The following is a 24,095-nucleotide window of genomic DNA, read 5'->3' as shown; positions in this document are numbered from 1 at the left end:
GCCACTTCCCAGCAAATTAGGGACACTGTTGCTCCTGGGGTATCGGCGAGGACCATTCGCAACCGTCTCCATGAAGCTGGGCTACGGTCCCGCACACCGTTAGGCCGTCTTCCGCTCACGCCCCAACATCGTGCAGCCCGCCTCCAGTGGTGTCGCGACAGGCGTGAATGGAGGGACGAATGGAGACGTGTCGTCTTCAGCGATGAGAGTCGCTTCTGCCTTGGTGTCAATGATGGTGGTATGCGTGTTTGGCGCCGTGCAGGTGAGCGCCACAATCAGGACTGCATACGACCGAGGCACACAGGGCCAACACCCGGCATCATGGTGTGGGGAGTGATCTCTTACACTGGCCGTACACCACTGGTGATCGTCGAGGGGACACTGAATAGTGCACGGTACATCCAAACCGTCATCGAACCCATCGTTCTACCATTCCTAGACCGGCAAGGGAACTTGCTGTTCCAACAGGACAATGCACGTCCGCATGTATCCCGTGCCACCCAACGTGCTCTAGAAGGTGTAAGTCAACTACCCTGGCCAGCAAGATCTCCGGATCTGTCCCCCATTGAGCATGTTTGGGACTGGATGAAGCGTCGTCTCACGCGGTATGCACGTCCAGCACGAACGCTGGTCCAACTGAGGCGCCAGGTGGAAATGACATGGCAAGCCGTTCCACAGGACTACATCCAGCATCTCTACGATCGTCTCCATGGGAGAATAGCAGCCTGCATTGCTGCGAAAGGTGGATATACACTATCCTAGTGCCGACATTGTGCATGCTCTGTTGCCTGTGTCTATGTGCCTGTGGTTCTGTCAGTGTGATCATGTGATGTATCTGACCCCAGGAATGTGTCAATAAAGTTTCCCCTTCCTGGGACAATGAATTCACGGTGTTCTTATTTCAATTTCCAGGAGTGTACATTATGCATTATGACACATGATCTCAAATATTTACTGGATGTTCAGAGAACAGCAGCCGGGTGATGTCGTATACAACCGCCAACTTTCCGATAGGAGCCCACCCTGCCGTTTTCAAGGGAAGACTGTAGCAAGAAAGCGCTATACAAGGGAATTTAAAATCTCAGTCTTCAGAGAATGACCAGGAAGGTAGCTCTCTCACACACTGTAGCCATCAGAAGTTATCGACGGTGAAATTGATAGTCGACGGGTCAGGTAACATAAACTCTGTCCCTCTGTTTTTCAACAAGGGAGAGGGTAGGATTCCATGCAGAATTTAAGCAAAAACCTCGTATCTACTTATAAGGTCCCTTAGGAATTTAATGATGAAAACTGTAATACGTACCCGTCTACTTTAAAATACTAGATAACAGCTCTTTAAATATGCAATAAAATAAACTGAAAAAATGGCTCGCAAGCGTGCGCTGGACGCTTTTTTTTCCAAAGTCTGTCACCACACCTTGACGTTAATCTGTATCATACTCTCTACGACTACATATATATTCCACCAGTCACTGGACAGTGCACGGGCTTGAGCATTTATTACCAATGCTGTTGATTGTTGTTCCTATTTCATTCGTGTATTGAGACGAAAAAAAGTACATGCCCTAATCTCTCTCAATTTATTCTGGTGATATCTATGCGAAATATACGGCGGCAGTAACATTATGATCGCGTAGTCTTCATCGAGTAAACTATATCCGAACAGGCCTTGGAAGGCCCAACGTACCGACCGGCGGCCACGACATCCTCAGCCCTCAAGCGTCATGGAGGGGCATGAGGTCAGCACACCGCTCTCACGGCCGTATGTCAGTTTACAAGATCGTAGCCGCTACTTATCAATCAAGTAGCTCCTCTGTTTGCCTCACAAGGGCTGTGTGCACCCCACTTGCCAACAGCGCTCGGCAGACCGGATGGTCACCCATTCAAGTGCTAGCCCAGCCCGACAGCGCTTAACTTCGGTGATCTGACGGGAACCGGAGTTACCACTGAAGCAAGGCCGTTGGTACTTCATCGAGTAGGCGTTCCCTAAATTCCTTTACAGATCCACTGAGTTCTACCACAACCCTACCAACACAAACCCAAGTCTTCCATTCCCTTTCCTTAATACTGATTTTACATGATCGTCTCATTTCCTATTGTTTATTGATTTTATGAACTCGAGATATTCGCCACTAATCTTGCCATCAGATACTCTTAAATTTCGCCTTTCCAAGGCAGACAACTTTGCTCCAGCAAATATAAAAAAAAAAAAAAAAAAAAAGGCTCTGAGCACTATGGGACTTAACTTCTGAGGTCATAAGTCCCCTAGAACTTAGAACTACTTAAACCTAACTAACCTAAGTACATCACACATTTCCATGCCCGAGGCAGGATTCTAACCTGCGACCGTAGAGGTCGCGCGGTTCCAGACTGAAGCGCCTAGAACCGCTCGGCCGCATCGGCTGGCCAAAATATTCAGCACTGTGTTGCACTTAATGAAGTGTCTTCCCTCTCAAGAGTAAGTGAGCACTTTTTACGCTCGTTACTTAGTTACTGAACAATTCTCAAAACGTTTCAGACGCACCTTGTATATTTCTGTATTCACAATTCTAAAAGAACTATAGATTTGTAGCTAATTATGCAGTACGAAATATTATAAAAGGAATTTTCGTAACAGCGTATAATAAGCTACTGAATTCTTTAGCCTATTATACAATGTGCAACGTTGCAGACAAGTTCCACTGGAGAAGAAAATTCTACGACTACAGAAAAAAATAAGATCAATTCATACCGTCTGGTAGTTTGGTAGCGGAAAGGGCATTCCATCACAAAATTAAACACTCAAGAAGTCTATAAATTTACCAAATCACGAAAACAGTGACGCCCTCGCAAAGGGATAAACGCTAGGAATGAGAGATACGTTCTTGTAATTTTTGAGAAGACTCGTAAGAAAAATGCAACGGGAAGCTGTACGTTCCGAAAAACACTTTAGGTTTTTGTGCAGTATGTTGACATTTAGCTTAGAATTATATTTTATTTGTATATTTTGTCGGTCTTTCGCTTTTAATTTAAGTTTAAATATCGTTAAATAGTATAAGAGTAAGGTATTAAGCGCTGCAAATTCTTCTAAGATTAATCTACAGGACGGTAAACGCAAGAGAACATGAACAGGAAGAATCACCCTAAGCATCACCAACGCTGAATTCCCTGTCGGATGCAAAATGGGCGCCGGTTCTACTCACGGAAAGAATGGATTGTGCATGGAGAAGAGGAAGGCGGGAATAAATAGCTGGAGGGGAACCGGTTTAACGACCAATTGAAAAACGTTACAACATGCGTTAGGGAGAGAAATTGGATTCTGCTGCCGTTGAGACGTTCTGTTTTTTAATCCACACAAATTTCTCACACATCCAAGAAAAGAGAGATAAAGAAAAGATTTTTAAAACGGCGATGCTATTTATCAGTTTTCTATAAACCCAGTAACCCAGAGTAGTACCGCAATGCTGAATGCAATCTGTAATCTAAAAATCAAATAAGAATTTTACAGACTAGACGCATTAAGCTTTGTAACCAGTTAAGTCTTGACAAATTTTCGGTAGGGACCGGTTGGTGGATGAGTCCCGCCTTAATTTTCTGGTAGGTATGAATCCGCCACATTTGCATTGGCTGAAAATTTTTGTCATTGACTCGGAGATTTACTCAGAGATGACAAAAATACGTGCTAAGTAGCCAAACTTAGCTCTACAGACAAATATTTCTTTGTCCCGAGCGCGAGATGAGTAATCCGGACCAGCCATAAAGGACAGACCGTGATACCGACCCAGATGCACGGTTGTGAGAGTGACTCATCACTGCGTGTGACCTCGTGAGCAACGGTTTTCTGGGATACAGCAGTGACTAATACTGTTACATAATCAGCAAAGACAATTAGTTTCATCACGCTTCGAAATGAAGTGAGATTTAAAATTTAGAGACAGTCTTTTCCCAGCTGCAAAGGAATAGAGAAGACGAAGATTATACATGAAGAAGACTGGTAAAATTGAATCTGGTAACATTAGAGTGTACGTGGATAAACAAGTCGGCGAAGCTGACACATAGGAAATTTTCGAGATACGCACAATGCGACATCGACAGATTATTATCATACAGGCCTAGCAGTTTTCTCTGGGAGTCTCAGGGTCAGTTCTGTAAAGATAATATTTAATGTCTTATTGACGCAATAGCTCCTACTCAAGCAATTGAAGTAAGCAGAGGAGGGTAGCATTATGTGAACACGCAGGATACCTTTCAAACGAGAGCAGCATTTGTGTACAAACGATATTCATGAGAAAGTTAAGTCTGGCACAACAGTAACGCGAATGACAAGGAGAAATATCCGAAAAGAAAGTAGAAAGATTTAATTACTTTAACGGAACCCACTATAGAGTCTTCAGAACTGAATCAAGAAAAGAAAAAACGATGTTAGTACCAGCAGTGAAACATGGAAGCGAGTAGTGGACTGTGAAAAGAAGGAAATGAACAAGAAATACAAACATTGGAGATGAGATTCCTAGAAGAATAGAAGGGTATACATTGTCCAACAGGAGGAGGAATGCTGACTTCAGGGAAGAAGTGGTAGTGGAAAGCTCAGATGAACAGTTTAAGGAATACGGGCACTACTGGGAGGACCAAGTCACAAGAATGGAAACAACGGAACGCCAACTTTAATAACGGAATTATAATCCAATGAGCAGAGGATATTTGGGAAGACCGAGGAAAAGGCGGACGAATAAATAATTTCGGTGACGAGGAAGTAACAGTAATATGCTAAGTCATGCAGAAAGAAAAACCGGTGTCTGTTATACATCAGTGCATCACCAGTATGGTGAACGGCACTGACAGTAATGAATTTGAAATCTGTCCTTTGACAGTGTTGTCTAGCTTTTGATATCCTCAGCGCATACCATTAGCGGATTAAAGTTACAGAGGGATGCAGCACATCATTCTAAAACCGATAGTCACTAATCATGGCTGGCAAATATTATAGAAATGTTAATTCAACTGCCGCGCGCAATGTAACCTGTGTATATTCCACAATACGAATCGTTTTCACGTCGTAAGTGACCGGTTCGTATTACAGCTGTGGAAGAAATTTAGATCTCGCACATCCGTGTCTGAAGTTAAATCTCATATCTTTCCTCAATGCCTAGGATTGTGAGGAAAGTAATAGTGTTCATAAAGATATTCCTCGCCGGCCTGGGTGGCCGAGCGGTTCTAGGCGCTACAGTCTGGAACCGCGCGACCGCTACTGTCGCAGGTTCGAATCCCGCCTCGGGCATGGATGTGTATGATGTCCTTAGGTTGGTTAGGTTTAAGTAATTCAAAGTTCAAGGGGACTGATGACCTCAGATGTTAAGGCCCATAGTGCTCAGAGCCATTTGGACCATTTTGATAGTTATCGTACCGTTCCATGCAATGTTCCTTCGGATGTGCATGCACTTCTGTAGAAAAACTGCATCTAACTATGCGAACACTGTCAAATCGAGACATTGCACTAACGTACATATGACAAGCAAACGAAAACATTTTCTTACGACTTCCTTGTTGGCTCAAAGCGTGTAACATGAGTATTTTCAGAGAGTAGTAGTGTTCCACTGGCCGTTCGAAATACCGGCTACGCCCACAATGCAACCCTCAAAGAAATGTGGAGGTACGAGGTCATATCGACGAAAAACATCACAGAAACTCTTCAGCAAGTACTACGTGGAACATCACCTTACAGACATTGCAGTGTTTACTTTCTTATACGATCTACCAAGATACATGAGGTGGTTAAACTGCCGTGCCATACTTAAGGTAGAAAGCAAACTGAATTGACTTATACGACCAAAGTCTCTAACAAAGGAAGCAAAACGTATTTCTTTACTTTCATATTTGAAAGAAACATCTTTTCACTTTCATGGTTAGATGTTTTAAACTGGCTTCTCCTCATACGTAAATGCCAAAACCTGGCACTCGTTCTGTCTCATAAATACTGGCATGGACTTGCATGACATTCTGTTTTCAAATTCGAAACCACAATGCTTTTTGACGACGAAATTGTATTTAAAGAAGTTTCCAATAATTTGATGTTAAATTTCCATTTTATTCTGCTCACAGGGTTCTTGAATGTCACCGGTAAGGGCGAAGATTTATCAACTGAAAGATTTCTTGAATAGTGGGTGAACAAGTTCCTACCAATAGCCAGCGTATAGAGTCAGAAATTTTTATCTGATTAGGAGAATCATTTTGGGACTGATATGTTTTTTCAGCGTTTTAAAATATTTGTTGTGTGAACCAATACTGTCCATTACAGTAAAGTAGCAACTTCCTTATTGGTGTCTCCATGATTAGTGTGAGATGTGGGCACATAACGTTTCCACAGTTTTACACTAGGTTCAGATAAAAGTGAAACGAACGTCCTAGAAGTTTTGCACTTACAGTTCACCAAATGTTATAAGTGAATCACAACACTTAAATGATTGAAACATAATACATTTCAGAATTTGGTGACAGAAGGTACTTTGCATTCTAGTAAATATAGCACGTTGTTCTTATTTTATCCAGGAGTGGACGGAGTGCGAGTAGAAGAAACTGAATGAGATGTTATTCATTTAATACAGTTTTTAACGAATCGTAATCGTCCTGTGTGGATATAGTTGTTGAGAACTGCTGTTTTCTATGTACACAGAGTTTCTTTAACTCTTCAAACTATGTTTTCCCAAGATTGAAGTTTTTGCTCAAGTATTTATCGGATCAGACTTTCAATATTTTTATGAGTCGACCAACACAAAACATTGCGTGTTTTCTTCATTATGTACACCCAATACTTTTTGTAGATGCTATCTGAAATATATCAAACGATTTCGAAGAATGTTCCTCTACTTGGAGAGTAGATGGCAGATCACGTAACAAATAGGGAAGTACTGAACAGAATAGGGGAGGAAAGAAATTTGTGGTGCAACCCGACTAGAAGAAGAGATCGATTGGCTGGACACATTTTGAGACATCAAGGGATCACCAGTTCAGCACTGGAGGGGAAATATGGGGGGTTAAAAAGGTAGAGGGAAACAAAAGAGATGGTACAGTAAGCAGATACAGAAGGATATAAGTTGGAGTAGTTATTCCGAGATGAAGCTTGTACAGGACAGAGAACATGGAGAGCTGCATAAAACCAGTCTTAGGACTGACGAGCTCAACGCACCGCCTGTTTGTCCTACTCTGCTCTTTCCAAAAGTAAACGGAAGGTTCCCCTACCTACCAATATGATCCAACGTTCGCTTTACTCGCGATTTATCTATACTTATATTACAAATTTTGCAAATTCAAATAGCTCTGAGCACTATGGGACTTAACTTCATCAGTCCCCTAGAACTTAGAACTACTTAAACCTAACCAACCTAAGGACATAACACATATCCATGCCCGAGGCAGGATTCGAACCTGCGACTGTCGCGGTCTCGCGGTTCCAGACTATAGAGCCTGGAACCGGTCGGCCACTCCGGCCGGCACAAATTTTGCAGTAACTGTACTAAATTGTCTGTAGTATTATGAAAGAATATGAGTGCTATTATGACTTCCCGTCTCAGGAAAGTGCTATAAAACCATAACTGATATTAACACAATGACACAGTCAGAGCAGTATATAAATTTGACTATATATTGGTATTTAGCTCTCTAGATGCAGTACAGTTCAAACATTTCGAATGATTAATAAATCAGAAAACTTCTGTTGAAATCTTTCATGTCCTGTTGATGATGAAGTGTTTTTAAAGCCAACGAGGAAGTAAGCGCCAAATTATGGGTTTGATGTTACTGAAGAATAGAACAGAAGAAGCCACTGGTCGGAACCAATTTCAAAATAACCTCTTAAAATAAAATGTTAATAAATGACTTAGTAATATGCAGGTGGTAGGTCACTGACCATAGGTGTAATTATGAACCGAAGTTTCGGTTTCTGAAGCGAAATAACCAACTTATATAGCATAGGGGTGATAGGGTCACTGTTGGTTAAAGTCACATCATTGCTATGAATCAGCATCAATGAAATAATAACTACGATGAGTATTCGTTATTATAAAGCATAACACCTAAAATATCACTTGTGAAAGTAACAAATACTCATATCTATGTTCTCACTCGTCAAGAAAGCAAGTTTTCATTTCCGCTCACTGCCATAAGATAAATCAAATGGTTCAAATGGCTCTAAGCACTATGGGAACTAACATCTGAGGTCATCAGTCCCCTAGACTTAGCACTAATTAAACCTAACTAACCTAAGGACATCACACATATCCATGCCCGAGGCAGGATTCGAACCTGCGACCGTAGCAGCATCGCAGTTCCGGTCTGGAGTGCATAGAACCGCTTGGCCACAGCAGCTGGCTAAGATAAATCGTTTGTTATTCGCTTCATACTCATGTACTATATATCCACAATAGACTACCGAATAATACGCTTTGCACATTAACCTTCTGAGGGCCTAATATTTCGTAGTACTGAAATCAAGATTGTTCTTTGAGATAAAAGTAGAACAGAAAGTTCAATACCTGTCGACGCTGCTTACTAGGTCGCTTATTGGAGATAACTGTACCGTTGAAAACAATGAGAAACAAATTATAAAGCTAATAAAATTTTTTATCGTTCGCTACTCCAAGGAACAGGTCAGGTTATTTCAGATTCAGCCATTAAAGAGTCACAGTTCGTTTCAGACCAGTATGAAATAATTTACTAGGTTTTTCTTTTTGGGGTTACCTTTTATTCCCGACCCATATAGGCAAGATAGGCTATCTTTTCAGCCGAATCTCAGCGAGCAGGGAGTAAAGTGAAGTTACCAATTTGGAAAACCGTGTGATATCCTTTGTCGGATGCTAGAGATTGGAACTAACGTGCATTTGCTACCGAGACCCCATGTTAGGACAAGTTTTAAAGCAAATCTGAAGATGATCATCGCTGACCGAAACCGATGGAGTAACAAGGAAACATCACCAACTTCACCTCATACTTTAAGGATAAAGAAGAACACTTGGAAGATACCAGTTCCAGAAAATTTGAGGCGTACTTCTGACAGCACGGTGTTACGACAATCTGAATGTAGAGATTTTAATTTTCGTGCGCACCGGAAGTTTGTCACTCGCTGTAGCGCTGTATAGTGTGCTGTATAATCGTGTAGTGCGCAATTACAGATCAGAAAATGTTTGATCAATCAGTGCTGTATAGTGAAATACATCAGTAGCATGCACCTCGGGATTCCGGATGAGCAGGTATCTGTGTGTTAGATGGCCAAATGATAGTATTCAGACTTTTATTAAGTTATTGTTATTTTTTTGTTTTTATATAGATATTATGTAGATTTTTTCTTCTTAAACAGCATAATGGTTAGCTGTTACTAACATATATGAAATTACGTTAAAATATTATGTTCTATATTCATGACAGTTCATACACAACATTCTGTCTGTTCTTTTATATAGATAACAAAGCAAAAGGAAACAGCAAATAAATAAATTTCACTCACTCCGCCCCACTGCAGCCATCTAATGCCCAAGTCTGAAATACTACCAGACGCCGTAAGTAAGAGGTTTGTGATCATAATGTCGCTGAACCAAAATGTGGCTGCCGGCACCTGCAAGACCGGTACGGAATGAAGGTCAAATTGCAACGTTTAAACGTCCTTAAAATCGTGACTGTTAAGCAGGATCAAAATATGCCACAATTCGACTAACTTTTATACAAGGCAAACGAAAGTATTTCGGGCTTTCTTTGTGCTAGCTTTTAAATCTTTCAGTTTCGTTGTGCAGTAATCATAGACTACTTCACAACTGAAAACGAACTAGATATAGAGAAAAATAATGGATTGGCATTTCATGCTTTTTTGCGTAAGGATAACGATGATGACAATGAGGATGCCCTTTCACCACAGTCACATTCGTTGAACAGCTTCACTGGTACAACAGGGCCTGGACGTAAACGCTAGGAAGTAAGTTATGATGATACTTCCTGTGAAGATCTAATATCGTCGCATATCACTTTGCCTCTGTCTTTAACAGAAGACTACTTGAAACGAGCTGCAGCCTCTTTGGAAAAGTGGAAAGTAGGGAAATCTGTCTTTCATTTTCAACAAGAGAAACCTTAAATTATTGAAACACGGAGCAGAAGACAGTGCAGTTTCTGCATTGGCGATACCAACAGGTGGCGAAAGATACTGTCAACTTTTGAAAGTACTGGGTGATTATAATGAAACTGGCGGTAATCCGAGAGCTGCAGTGCAGACTGTACGAGGTTTGTTCAAAAAATTCCGGAATATTCGTAATTTCACGCTAGTGGTGTCTAGGAGCGAAACGCGGTTGGCATCCCTGCACGCGCGTGTGTGCGGTGTGTAATTGTCGGGTGTTTCATCACTGTATGCCTGTTAATTATTGTTCAGTACTGTATTGCTCAGAACATTGTGTCTCACAGTTCGCGAATTTAGAAATGGCAGAGACGAGGAGCAACGCGTCTGCATTAAATTTTGCGTGAAACTTAAGAAAACCACTGCAGAGCCACACCAAATGATGCAGGAAGCCTATGGTGATGAGCGCTTAAGCTATACCCTGTATTACGAATGTTCACACAGTTTAAAAATGGCTGGGCGTAAGTTAAAAATTCCCCTCCTTCGGGACGTCCTTCGAGTCTATCGACAACACTCACGTGAGGAACGTCAACAAAATTGTGCTCGCCAATCGAAAACTGACAGTTCGAGAGACTGCATAAGAATGTAACTTTCAGCTGGATCGTGTCATGAAATCCTAACACAGCATCTTGGAATGCATCATGTTGCCGCCAAGTTCGTTCCACGGCTCGTGAGTCAAGACGAGAAAGACTTCTGCCTCATAATCTGTGAAGAGCTTTTGGATCGAGCAAATGAGAATGAGATGTTCCTTTGAGAGGTTCCATGTCCTCTTTTACATGTCTCCTCTCATTTTCATCAGTTTTATTAATGTTTTATGCCATTGCACGGTGGTAACAGGCCGAATAAGGTTATTCTAATGAGAGTATTTGTCTGAGAGCTCAAAATACTTTTCACTTGACTGTTAGGCATGTTGGGAACTTTATGTGGTCTTGCTTTTAGTTTCCTCTCTTACTTCCCCGGGTGACCTGTACAAGGCGAGCACCGGAGGAAACGGCACACTGCGTTTCCGGTCGGAGGCAGCACTTCTGCGAATACTGAGAGGTTCGTACATCAATGGGCTTGAGCGACTGACGGGACGACTGACCTCGGTCAAGTTTCGCCTGTTGTATGCAGGGCGAAACCACATGCGAGCCGTCTGAGTGTCACCGCAGTTTATGTGTTTACCGTTCCGGCGCATCCGGAACGAAGACTGCTGGTGCCGACTGACTGCATTGTCCTCATGACTCTGAGAATACTTGTGGACTGTGCTCTGCTGTGTGCGACTGTCTGACGCCGGATGGCCGATGGTCTAGGCATGTTGTTTTCGTAGCCGGTCAAACGTCAAGTTCAGTGTCCTGAGCTAAATAGCAGAGGCATGACTGGTCAACTTAAACTGAGGCCAGTTGACGTCCTAAAGCTCTGCTCGGAATTGGAGGGTACGGTCGCTATTGGCACGAATGATGTTCTAAGATGAATTCTGGAATCAGCATTGAATGCTGATTCGCGCTTTTCGAGGGTGGTGGGGAGTTGAGTAACTTTGGCTTTACTCTTGCACTGCGCGGGCGCAGGGCATTCGGGATCTGATCTACGTCGGAGTCGGACAGTCTTGCAACTTAGTCGCATTTTATTGGCAGAACTTAGAATTCTCGGACAGCCTTCAAGGCCAGGGGTTGAAACAGAGTTGCTGCACAACAGAAGTCGGCGTCTGCATCATCAGAATACTGCCTACCGACGACGTGCTGCAGACTTCAGGACTGCTAAAGTATTTTGCGGCTCCAGCATTATAGGACCTGAAGCCCTCAGCAGCACGCATGCTCGCTTTCCTACAAGTTCACCTTGCTTGTTTCTCCATGTGATCTCATTTCAGCTCTCACTGCTAATCACATTACTGCATCATAGTTGGCGGAATTATATTTGATTTATTAGGAACTCCAGTCACTATTGTCAATCTATTGCATCACAGAGGGTATGAGCCCTTTGTTCTCGAGCCAACTCTTATTCTCATAATAGTTCGGTATAACCTATCCTTTAGCCTACTGTTTGTATTGACAATCAAGTACCTTTACGTTCTGATTTATAATAAATCACATTGTAATATTTTATCCGCATATCGTTGCATACATAGATACATATAGATACAGAATCCCATTTCCTGTCGTTTATTATGATAAAATTCCCTTTTTCTTTAGTGAGAAGATAATGATTTTTAGTAAATTATTGTGAGTGTGCACTCCTTATTTTACCAACTAGCAGGGTCTTCCATCAATTCCTTTTGTTAGCGTCGTGCACATAACCAACTAGGTGGCAGGTAAGGGGCTGGGGAGTAGAGTGCATGTCCAGTTCTCATGCAGAATTCACCAGAATTAAAGAGGTACAAACTCTTCTCCACCCCGGCACTTCGCACCTTAAGAGAATCATAACTGGTGATGACACCTGAGTCTACGGCTATGATGTCGAGGCCAAGGTTCACTCTTCACAGTGGATTGGGAAATGTTCTCCAACACCAAAAACAGTCATCAGGTCAGGTCAAATGTCAAAGCCATGCTGATAGTTTTCCTTGCCTTTGAAGGATTAGTTCGTCATGAATTCGTGTCACAGAGACGAAATGTTAATCGATGCTACCATCGGGACGTGTTTGCGAACCCTGCGTGAAAATGTGAGAAGAAAACGGCCTGAAATGTGGCGAGAAAATTCATGTCTTGCATCACGATAACGCACCAGCACATTTATCCCTGTTGGTGAATGACTGTTGCACAAAAAACGAAATCATTGTGCTGCCCCATCCTCCGTATTCTGCAAACCTGGCCCCTGTGGACGTTTCTTTTATTTTCAGATTTGTAAACTCCGTTGAAAGGATGAAGTTCTGCGACAATAGACGAGATAAAAGAAAATCTCGGAAATGGCGGTCTTTCGAAAGCTGACACGGTGTTGGGAGCGGTGTATCAATTGTGAAAGAAAGAATGTCCAAGGACAAAGTAACGGAATTTTTTGAAGAGACCTCGTATAAATCACAGGACGCTGAAACATCATAGGTATGTTCATGAATACGTGCGCTCGTGAAGTATGCTGAAAAAATAATACTTACAGTTTCTGTCACCATGTGACCCAGAATGCAGAGTGGGTGTAGGAAAAGGGTAGGAACGGTCAGACACACGAAAACGATGGTTTTTTAAATGTTTATGGTGATGCAGTCGTAAGTTACAACAGGTATTTACATGGTCCCGACTCAGCAACATGCTGCATCTATAACACGGCATAGTCGACAGTTGCTCGCTGCACATTCGGTGTGATCAAAACGATATGTCGTCGTATGGTGTCCTTCAGATCAGGAAGCGTCCAGGTACGTTCCTGTTTGACATGATCTTTCAGATGTCACATGGATTTATATCAGGGGATCTGGAAGGCTATACTTCCTGAAATTGCCTACAGATGATGCCGTCCTTACCGAAGGTTTCTCGAAGAAAATCTTCCACCTGGCAAGGGAAACGTGTGTTGCCCCATCTTCGATGAAAGTAGTGATTTGGGACACGGTTGCGTTCTTTCAAAGTTGGAATCACGTGTTGCACAAGAAGTCCTTATATCTTGCAGATGGCACAGTACACCTAACAGACCTGCGAGATGTCATCTCTTCGAAGAAAAACGGACTGAGAATTAAGGAGCAAAGAGAGAGACATCACAGAAGAAACAAGATGAACAACTAATTGTTCGCCTTCTTTCTCCTGTGACATCTCTCTGTTTGACATAAGATATGACTGGCAGTATTCTAAAACAAATTGTTTGTACAATTTCACTGCATAATTTCGATATCATTCACCTTCAATGGAATATGGGATGCTTTTAACTAATATGTTATACCCTACATCTGAATAATGGTTAATAACCGAAACCGGTGGATCACCAATGGGATCAATAAAAAGCTGATGGTTAAAATGCATTTTATAAAATACTTTACGGCTGTTGAACTTCACCTTATGCGTTACGACCAAAAGTCAAGCGCCGAAACGCCAGTCGGGAACGATAGAGAAGAGATGGCTGTGAGAAGACGTCAGCCAATCGAACACTGACCAAACCCTCTCCAGGACGACAACGTGACAGCAGCTGCCCCTATGTGAAGAGTACATAAGAGCCGCGACCGACTGGCGACATACGAGTTGAATAGTAAGTTCCCGACTAGTAACTTGGATAAAAGCGTCAACTCCATTTATTTCGCTTGTACGCTTTGTGTACCAAAGACTTGGAACTGTTTATACCGAAGAAGATTTAATGTTTCGTCCGTCTCCCTTTACTTGTGACACATCTGTGTAACTGCAAAGTTAAGTATTGTATCTTTCCATTTTGTAATAAAACCTATTAATACGGTTTGTTTGGAAAGATTGTCTAGCGAAACGAGTACGTAGAATTCCTTGACTCCACATATTTGACGACGAGCACGGAATGAGAAGACATTACTTCCCAGCAATCGTTCTTCCTGTGAACAGTACCAAATGGCTCTGAGCACTGTGGAACTTAACTTCTGAGGTCATCAGTCCTCTAGAACTTAGAACTACTTAAACCTAACAAACCTAAGGACATCACACACATCCATGCCCTAGGCAGGATTCGAACCTGTGTCCGTAGCGGTGGCGCGGCTCCAGACTGTAGCGCATAGAACCGCTCGGCCACTCCGGACGACTGAACCGTACCAAACTGGAACAGGAAAACAGGGAAGTGACTTCGGTACAGAAAATAGCCCTCTCCACACATCTTAACGCGGCTTTCGGAGTTTAGATGTATATGCTTTCAGAACAATTTAGTACGCTGCAAATCGAAGATGGTGCGGTATTTGTAATCTGATTTCGTTAGACTCGATGTGTTTGCTAACTTCCAGTTTCGTCTCATAAAAGGCGTAAACATTACTGCGTCTATAAGCTGTAGTCCGTGCTTTATAAGACAGTAATCCATCCCTGGACAAGCTTCAAATCAAAAGTCTGTGTCTGTATGATTTGCATTGCGTGTGTGGCCGGGTGAGTCTACCTGCTAATAAATGGTCCGCAGTGCAGATAGCAAATTGTCTGCTAAGTGGAGCGTGGAACAGGTTCGGTGTGCCAGCCAGAGCTGCCCCAGTGACCACCGGGGCACCCCAGCAGGCCACGCTGGCCGCTCCTCCAGCTCTGCCCTGCTCCTGCTCCTGCTCCTGCTCCTGCTCCTACTTCCCTCCCCTGACACGGCACCCTCGGCCGGTTTGATAGATGAGGCCGCGCTGAGTGCCTCCTCGCCACCATTGAGATATAAACAGATAGCGCCGACCACACCAAAACTAACGCGTCCAAACGACCCTCCTCCTCACGCTTTCTCTCTGCGTCAGCGCTCTTTCGAAGCAGGCGTGGAGACACCTTAAGCCAAATCCTGTATCCTAATTATGAGTTATCATCGCCTTCCTTTGAGAGCTGGCGTATTTTTCAAAGAATAATGATGTAAAGAACGATATTACTCACTTTCACACTTTTAATCTGCCATACATGTAATTCAGTTCGACAGTATGAAATCACCTTACATCCATAGTGATTTTATTCGCCTGGGTAAGAAGAAACGCTTCAATTGATCGACGATAGAACGAAGTAAAAAAATGTTCTGGGAAAGGAAGAAATACAGCAACATAAATAACTTGTGTTACTATGCTGTGGCCCTCAGTCCGGAGACTGATTTGATGCAGCTCTCCACGCTACTCTTTCCTGTGCAAGCCTCATGGTCTCTGAATAACTGCTTTAACTAACATCGTTTTGAATCTGCTTACTGACCTCATCACTCTCTGCCTTCCTCTACAATTTTTACCCCAGAATTTCCCTCCAATACTAAATGACGACCCCTTGATGTCTTAGAATGTGCCCTGTCAGCCAACTCCTTCTTTTAGTCACGTTATGCCACAAATTACTGTTCTCCCCAGTTCTGTTTAGTACCTCCTCATTCTTTACAGGATGTAACCATTTAATTTTCAGCGTGTTTCTGCAGCACCAAGGTTCAAAAGCTCGTATTCTATTCTTTTCCGAACTGTTCACCGTTCACGCGTCACTTCCTTACAAGGCTACACTCCTGGCCAATAACCGCAGAAAAAACTTCAGGACACTTAACTCTACATTCGTTGTTAACAGATTTCTGTTCTACAGAAAATCAAACGACTGCAATTTAAGAAAAATTCGGACGATTTATGCAAGAGAAAGATATTTAAGATCATTCTCATTTATTGTTCCGTCTCATGTTCGAATACATGTTTCGAACACATTGGATCACCTTCAGATCTAAGTAATTGTGTCAGCAACCCGTCTTGTCAACTCAGAACAACATATCAGAGTATTACTTAAATCTGAAGATGACCCAGTGTGAGCTGGCCAGAGTGGCTGAGCGGTTCTAGGCGCTACAGTCAGGAACCGCGCGACCGCTGCGGTCGCAGGTTCGAATCCTGCCTCGGGCGTGGATGTGTGTGATATCCTTAGGTTAGTTAGGTTTAAGTAGATCTAAGTTCTAGGGGACTGATGACCTCAGAAGTTAACTCCCATACTGCTCAGAGCCATTTGAACCATTTTTTGATCCACTGTGATCGAAACATGTATTACAAATTTTTTAAAAAAAATTTGCAACTGAGACGGAACATTACATGTGAATTATCTTAAATATCTAGTCGTATCAATTTCTGAATTCTCTCAACACGATTATGTCGACTACATTGCAAGAGAAAGAGTTCCATAAACTGAGCAAGTCAACAACGCATTAATCCATGGCCATTATGCAAGCTGTTATTCGGCTTCACATTGACTGATAGAGTTGTTGGATGTCCTCCTAAGGGATATCGTGCCAAATTCTGTCCAATTAACGCATTAGATCTTCAAAATTCAAAGCTGGTTGGAGGAACCTGCCGATAATGCTCCAAACGTTCCGAGTTGAGGAGAGGCAGGGTTTGACAAGCGGAAGACAAGCAGTAGATATTCTCGCCGTGTGCGGGCGGGCGTTATCTTGCTGAAATGTAAGCCAAGAATGGCTTGCCATGAAGGGCAACAAAACAAGGGGTGGATATAGTAGACGTACCACTGTGCCTTAAGGGTGCCGCGGATGACAACCAGAAGGGTTCTGCTATGAAAAGAAATGGCATCCTTCACCATCACTCCTGGTTGTCGGGCTATATGTCGATTGACACTCGGGTTGGTATCCTACCGCTTCCTGGGGCGTCTCCAGACACAGCATCACATCTTAGGGCTGGAATCTCACTCCAGTACTCCAGTGGAGTCTACTCCAGTGGAATCTACTCCAGTGGAATCTACTCCAGTAGAATTGTCTTTAGTGACGAAGGCCGCTTCGAAATAAGCCTCGATGATCAGAATTTGGAACGATATCCCATAGGTGGACATCCAACTACTCTATAGATCGATGCCTAGACGAATAATTGATTGTATAAGGGCCAGAGATAAACCATGGCGTTATTGACTTTCTCAATGTGTGAAGCTCGTTCTCCTGAACAAATCATCCAATTTTTCTGAAACTGTAGTCATTTGTTTGTCTGTACATGTACATCACATCTACCGATTTCTGTCCCATTCGTATTATTCCTCCATAATACGTCTTTTTTGTGTTAGAGTGTATTAGGTAACATCAGGCATAGCTTACAACCTTGTCTCACTCCCTTCTCAACCCCTGTCTCCCTCCCTTCTCAACCACTGCTCCCCTTTTATGCACCTCGATTCTTATAACTGCCTTCTAGCTTTTCTACAAGTTGTATATGATGTTGCGCTCCCTGTATTTTATCCCTGCAGCCTTGAGACTTCCGAAGACTGTATTCCAGTCTACATTGTCAAAAGTCGTCTCCAAATCTACCAAAGCAATAAAGGTAGGATTGTCTTTCCTTAAGCTATCTCCTATGAGAAGTCGTAGGATCAGTATGGCCTCACGTGTTCTTACATTTTTCCGGATTCCAAATTGAAAAAGATCGGGTTCTACCAATTTTTTCGTTCTGTAAATAATTCGTGTCAGTGTTTTGCAAAAACGACTTATGAAACTCGCAGTTCGGTAATATTGGGACCTGTCAGCACCAGTGTTATTTGGAATTGCAATTCCCGAAGTCTGAATGTATTCCTCCTGCCTCATACATCAATCGCTTATGACCAAAATAAAAAGGACGTGTGGATAAGCCAAGGCGAAATGGCTGCAGGCAAAATGAAAAGATATCTAAAATGAAATGGTCGTCTAAAGGACTGATGGAGCACATAAAAAGCTAAAACAACCTTCACTGAAATTAAAAGCAAAGGCATCAATCAACGTAAAAAGTGGACAGGGTGAAAATGTCCACAAGGCTTGGGGGAGGGCGACGGGGTACTCTGTGATGGCGTATGGCGTAATAAAGGAAGAAATGGGAGCCAGTATGGAAGACATGGGGAATACGTGCAGCAATGGAGCAATGAACACTGCTCTTGCGTATCTTGACAGATGAGAGCGTTCGCAAAATCTTTATCGTGAAGATGGAGAAGAAAGGGCAACATTTGATTACCGACATGTTGAAATGAGCATCGTGGCTCATGCATGAGTGGCCTCAAGTCACTGTATGAAAAATACCCGCAAAGTGTGTCAAAGCTACTCCCGGCCAGAACTGCAACTTAAATGCATCATTTGCTGTCTGTGGATTCAACGCATGAAAGATACAAAAAGTCGAGACACGCTGGACCACATCACTCGCCTCCGGACACATACAACACAACTTCTGTTTTATTTGCCCTGTTGAAGACGTGCAGTGTTATGTACCACTGTGAGTAATGGCTTACTGCAAGATACGCGACTCAAAATGTCATTTGCGTGCAATTGCCGTAGCAATATTTGTATAGAAATTGGTTGAGATGGACGTGCATTTACCAGCTGCAGCAATTCCTGTAGCGCTTGAAACCGACTGTCACTGACAAAGCGTTTTGCTTGTCTACAGTCGGCGCGACTAAGTGTCTTCCTACAGCGGCTGTTCTTAGGTCTTGTTAAAAGACTATGCGTGGTACACCATTTCTTGCAGAGCCGTTGAGGAGTCCACGTTGATATACCATCAGATTGAGGAAGCTCATTCACTGTGTGGTCTTGAACCCGTCCAAACACGTAAGCCTGTTCTTACCATTCTGTCACATCATTGCATCTACCCATTTTACTGCGCCGATTCGGTACAAACGACTGGCACAAAGGCACCACTTCACTGGCATTACTTCCGTGTGCAGTGGAGGATCACGTGATTGCATGGTACGGTTCTACACCATATACAGCACCCCAAAGATACCGTGTGCACCTTCAATATTTTTTCCTGTGTGCTTACTTCGTCATACTTCAAAATAGAGTATGTAGTAAGAAAAACAGTTCATGACGATACGTCACCGATGGTGGAAAGAGTCGACAACTTCGAAGCCATCACTGTAACACAGCGTGTTCATTACTTTACCATTACCAGTAGGTAAGTAGCACGGTCAATTACTTGTGAATGGTCGTGACCAGCGGCCGTGATTTAATTTACGACAGAAAGGTCAGCAGCGGTCCTAATGTCATCTGTCTTTTTCATTGTATTGTAGATCTACGTTTCATCCGACAGTACTTCTATCTTCAGTGCTATAAATACAAATAACACAAGAATCAGACATAGAAACGGCACGCTGATGAAACGTTATCGCACAGTTGTACACAACTACAATTTCAAAATTACTTACCGTTATAAGAAGTCGTGTAGACTGAACGTATTATAACGACATATATTCCCATCTAACTCAGACAGGTACAACCATTAGTCCAGCTGAGGGTGTTGGCTAATCAGTAGGGTGTAAACCGAAGTTACCTGTATGGTAAACTACCAGTTGAAATTTACATCGGCAACGCAGTAAAAAAGACAAATGTCATTACGAGCGATGCTGATCTTCTTTCTGTTCTGGTTTAAGTAAGTAGTTACGCCCCAGTTGTTGATTTAAAGAGCACGTTTCGGTGTATAGTCTTGTCTTATAGAAACTAATGAAGGGCATTATCTATTACAATTTAGCGCAATATCCAGAGAGAGTTCGTACGATAGCTGAATTTCAGATTTCGCAAGAAGAGAATGAAAAGAATTGGCTAAGGCTTCGATGAAGAAACGATCTTGCGGCAGTGGTAACACCAATTCCCGTCGTATCACCGAAGTTAAGCGCTGCCGGGAGTAGCTAGCATTTGGGTGGGTGACTGTCCGGGTCTGCCGAGAGCTTTTGGCAAGCGGAATGAACTCAGTCCTTGTGAGGTCAATTGAGGAGCTACTAGACTGAGTAGTAGCAACCCTGGTCGCGAAAACTGACAAGGGTTGGGAGAGCGGCATGGTGAGCGCATGCCCCTGCGTATCCGCATCCGGCGACGCATAAGGTCTGAGGATGACACGGCGGTCCGTCGGTACCCATAGGCCTTCAAGGCCTGTTCGGACGGAGTTTGTGCTAAGGAACCAAGTGAGTAAACACAGCTGTGAAGCCCATGAGGATTGTAAGAAATGGTTGACTCGGAAACTCAACATCACTCTTGCAGAGTTCCAGTGCACCTTTTCACGTAGACATAACTTGAACAATAAGAGCCAGTGTTTACTTACTGATTCATCATTCAGGTAGAACATATATTGTGTTCGAACATTATGAATTACGATCTATTGTGTCTATTGACACACAGTTAACATGGGTTTAGAAAACATCGTTCCTGTGAAGCACAATTAGCTCTTTCTTCACATGAAGTGCTGAGTGCTGTTGACGAGGGATTTCAGATCGATTCCGTGTTTCTGGAAGGCTTTTGACACCGTACCACACAAGCGGCTCGTACTGAAATTGCGTGCTTATGGAATATCGTCTCAGTTATGTGACTGGATTTGTGATTTCCTGTCAGAGAGGTCACAGTTCGTAGTAATTGACGAAAAGGCATGGAGTAAAACAGAAGTGATTTCTGGCGTTCCCGAAGGTAGTGTTATAGGCCCTTTCTTGTTCCTTATCTATATAAATGATTTTGGAAACAATGTGAGCAACCGTCTTCGGTTGTTTGCCGATGACGCTGTCGTTTATCGACTAATAAAGTCAGCAGAAGATCAAAACAAACTGGAAAACTATTCAGTAAATATATCTGAATGGTGCGAAAAGTGGCAGTTGATCCGAAATAACGAAAAGTATGAGGTCATCCACATGAGCGCTAAAAGGAAGTCGTTAAGCTTCGGTTACACTATAAATCTGTCTAATCTAAAAGCCGTAAATTCAACTAAATACCTAGGTATTACAATTACGAACAACTTCAATTGGAAGGAACACACAGAAAATGTTGTGGGGAAGGCTAACCAAAGACTGTGTTTTATCGGCAGGACACTTAGAAAATGTAATTGACCTACTAAGGAGACTGTCTACACTACTCTCGTCCGTCCTCTTTTAGAACACTGCTGCGCAGTGTGGGATCCTTACTGGATAGGACTGACGGAGTACATCGAGAAAGTTCAAAGAAAGGCAGCACGTTTTGTATTATCGCGAAATATGGGAGATAGTGTCACAGAAATGATACAGGATTTGGGCTGGACATTATTAAAAGAAAGGCGTTTTTCGTTACAACGGAATCTTCTCACGAAATTCCAATCACCAACTTTCTCCTCCGAATGCGAAAATATTTTGTTGACACCGACCTACACAGGAAGGAACGATCACCAAGATAAAATAAGGGAAATTATAGCTCTTACGGAAAGATATAGGTGTTCATTATTTCCGCGCGCTATATGAAAAAAATGGTTCAAATCGCTCTGAGCACTATGGGACTCAACTGCTGAGGTCATTAGTCCCCTAGAACTTAGAACTAGTTAAACCTAACTAAACTAAGGACATCACAAACATCCATGCCCGAGGCAGGATTCGAACCTGCGACCGTAGTGGTCTTGCGGCTCCAGACTGCAGCGCCTTTAACAGCACGGTCACTTCGGCCGGCGCGCTATATGAGATTGGAATAATGGAGAATTGTGAAGGTGGTTCGATGAACCCTCTGCCAGGCACTTAAATGTGATTTTCAGAGTATGCATGTAGATGTAGATGTAATTGGAGGAAATAGCGGTATAAAAGTGACGTGTGCGTTGAGTGGAACATTGACACCAGAAGGGCAGCTGGGGAGCTGGGAATTCCTGCCCCTGGCTCCTGCACACAGCCAAAGCAGCGGGTCACGAGGAACCCGTCAGTGGAACAGCTGCCCACTGACCGGATCTGGTCACGTCGAGGCGCTGCCAGCAGCGGAACAACGTGGACTGGAATGGAACCAGCGTGTTTAACTCGTTATTGATGAAATACTACGTCATAATGAGGAAGTACAGAAAGGAGTCCTAGGCCCAACAACACATGTTATTATGTGTGTGATGTACTGATGTACTGTAATTTAGAACCCGCTAACATTACACAAACTGATAAAAAGGTTACGCAAGCAATAGGATCAAGTATTACATTACACAAACTGGTAAATAGGTTACGCAAGCAATAGGAACAAGTATTTAACTGTACGTTATTACCTGTAAATTTTGCATGCAGCGGCTAGAAATTCTCAGGAACTGGTATTATTTTTTCGTCATAGTAAGTTTCCAGCTGGGACCCACATTATAAGATGACCACACAGTATGTTGTTAAACAATGTTTCTCGACTTTCCAAGCATTGTCAGCAAGTATGCTACGTAACATCCATTCGTGGTCTGGATGTAGCGTCCTTGACTAGTTATCAAAACGTTCTCCGCCTCGAGTTCGGATCCAGTCACCTTAAATTTAGAATAAAACTCGTCACAAATGGCACTCAAAGACTTCCGGTATAAGAAGTTACCCTTGTGCTGCCAGCAGCCTATTCAAGCAGGGCAGAGGAGTGGACAGAGGTTCAGGGCATTGTCTTGCCATTGGGGTGGGAAACTGACCCCAAAAGGCGGAAGAATCAGCAATGATCAACGGCGTAAGAATGCAAAGGCAATTTAAACCACTGCATGTGTATCCAGAGGACATGTGGCCTGTAACTGAAAAACTGTTATGCTGAGCTCTCCATTGGCAGAAGATTCCAGATTAGTCTCAGATTAGACACAACGCAGTGTCTACGAATGGACTGACAAATTCCGAAGCAAGTGCTACGCACGATGAAGGAGCTGGACGACCGTTTCCCGGCACAAATGAAGAAACCATTGAGCGTTCACGTGAAATGATTCTCTTGGACAGACGATTCATTATTGACGAAGTGGCACATCGTCTGCAAATTAGTCACGATTCTGCCTACGAAATCATCCACAACGGACTTGGGTTTCATGAAGTTTGTGCAAGATGAGTCAGAAAACAACTCACACAGTTGCATAAACGTCTGCGAAAAACATTTGGATCGCTTTTTTCTAAGAAGACAGGATCGTTACTGGTGACGAAACATGGATCTATCATTACGAGCCGGAGATTAAACGGCAGAGTATGGAATGGAAACATCCAAATTCGCCGTGCAAGAAAAAGTTCAGGACCCAACCGTACGCAGGAAAACTGATGCTTACGGTTTTTTGGGACGCACAAGGTCCATTACTACAACATTATGGGGAAAGGGGCACAACAATAAACAGTGTACGTTACAGTGAGATGCTTTCTGCTAGGCTAAAGCCTGCAATTAGAAGCAAACGCCGAGTATTGCTGTCAAAAGGTGTGTTGTTGCACGACATGCTCGTCCGCATACTGCTGCCCACACTGCTGAAAAGGTCCAGAAAATCAAATTTAAATTACTGGATGATCCTCCATTTAGTCCCGATCTTTTCCCTTCTGACTATCACTTGTTTGGTCCACTTAAACAGGCATTAAGTCGCCGTCAGTTTGCCTCGGACGAAACAGTGAAAGAATCGGTGCATTCCTGGCTCGCAGCTCAACCGAAAACTTTCTTTTATGGGAGCATTAGGAAGCTTGTACAACGATGAACCAAGTGCTTTGAAACGCAAGGAGACTATGTCGAAAAATGATGTTCATGTAAGTTTCCTATTTGA

At 43.0% G+C, this 24,095-nt stretch overlaps 1 pseudogene; it reads right to left on the bottom strand.

Moving 5' to 3' along the window:
• Nucleotides 1-1,847: 1,847 nt before the first annotated feature.
• On the bottom strand, nt 1,848-1,965 carry LOC126429515 (5S ribosomal RNA; annotated as a pseudogene).
• Nucleotides 1,966-24,095: the final 22,130 nt, after the last annotated feature.

This window comes from Schistocerca serialis, chromosome 1 (assembly GCF_023864345.2).
Source record: "Schistocerca serialis cubense isolate TAMUIC-IGC-003099 chromosome 1, iqSchSeri2.2, whole genome shotgun sequence".
NCBI lineage: Eukaryota > Metazoa > Arthropoda > Insecta > Orthoptera > Acrididae > Schistocerca > Schistocerca serialis.
The sequence above is the reverse complement of the archived record's forward strand: the minus strand, read 5'-3'. Positions and strand labels throughout refer to the sequence as shown.